Below are 1,290 nucleotides of genomic sequence, written 5' to 3' on the forward strand. Positions count from 1 at the left end.
ATTAAAACCAAATCAACCTGGAATTTTACCAGTTAGTTCTGTGGAAAAATGTTTCAGTTCGTATTGTTTGTACGGTAAGAATGGCGGTTACCAGGCAACTCTTTTTGGATCAACAGTTCATATTTATTCACGTCAGTTGACACGCCGAAGGAAAGATTTATTTCTTTTTAATGGTATTTATATAATTGTTCTTTTTTGTCTGGTTTGATATTTCTTTTAATCAGATTTACGTGTTTCTTTCCCTATTCGATTTTTTTTTTATAGTTTGTCTTCTTGGATACGCGGCTGACCGTACTTCCAAAGGTGTCGATAAGTGCGAAACTTTTACGTGAAAACCAAATACCTTTCCTTCAACCCAAAGGGAAAAATAAAACCCAATCAAAACATACATAAAACCTAAAGACAAGAAACCAGTCTTACTAAAAACACCCCAGAAAAGAGAAAATACCCCGAAAATAACTGTCTAGCCTCACCTGTTGCAACAGCCATGACGCGAGACCGTACAGGCGAGTCCGTGGCGACCTCCCGCTCAACACTAACTGGCCCTCAGCTGCCCCCGCGACGTGCCAGGGGGAGGAGCCACGCGCATACTCTCTCGCTGCATGAACATTCTCGTCCTTTGCCATGCAAATTCGTTCGCTCTCTACTGCTCTTACTTACGATTAATTTTACTTGGCTGCTTCCTTTGCTTTGCTTTTAGTCTTGTGTGAAAACACGTACATTGACAAACAAATGCATAAATATATATGGATATATATGTATGCATGTTTATACATACATTCATACACACAAATATGTGCGCGCACACATACGTATACTTACACACACGCACACAGAAATGAGGATGATGATGGTGATGGTGATGATGATGATGATGATGGTGGTGGTGGTGGTGATGGTGGCGGTGATAGTGATGGTGGTGATGGTGATGGTGATGGTGATGGTGATGATGATGTCAGGACATTGATATTTCGAAATTTTCATACTTTCTTCAAAAAAAAAAAAAAAAAAAAAAAGTATCAGCTCCTGTATTAAATCAACAAAATATATACTCATTTCATCACACAAGCTTATCCAAAGCAAACAAGGAAAAACAAAAACAAAACACACCGATAAAGAAAACGATACACATCAGAAATGATTAGATTTCCTGGATTTGCGGTTATGTCCAGATCCCAATCACGCACAAGCCTCCAGATATAGTCGCCCATCATTTTTTTTTTTTTTTTTTTCATTGTATTGGCCTTGGTATCTCCGTTCTATCTGTTTCACGTCTTCGTTCGCCTTGCT

General features: G+C 38.9%; 1 protein-coding gene across 1 annotated transcript in view; it reads right to left on the bottom strand.

Moving 5' to 3' along the window:
* Positions 1 to 555, bottom strand: part of LOC119596463 — an 18,887-nt gene extending 18,332 nt beyond the window's left edge. The window contains exon 1 of the mRNA XM_037945719.1: positions 474 to 555. The gene's annotated coding sequence lies outside the window, so the exon portion shown is untranslated. The remainder of the gene's footprint in view (positions 1 to 473) is intronic.
* Positions 556 to 1,290: the final 735 nt, after the last annotated feature.

Source organism: Penaeus monodon, chromosome 38 (assembly GCF_015228065.2).
Source record: "Penaeus monodon isolate SGIC_2016 chromosome 38, NSTDA_Pmon_1, whole genome shotgun sequence".
In the NCBI taxonomy this organism is placed as follows: domain Eukaryota; kingdom Metazoa; phylum Arthropoda; class Malacostraca; order Decapoda; family Penaeidae; genus Penaeus; species Penaeus monodon.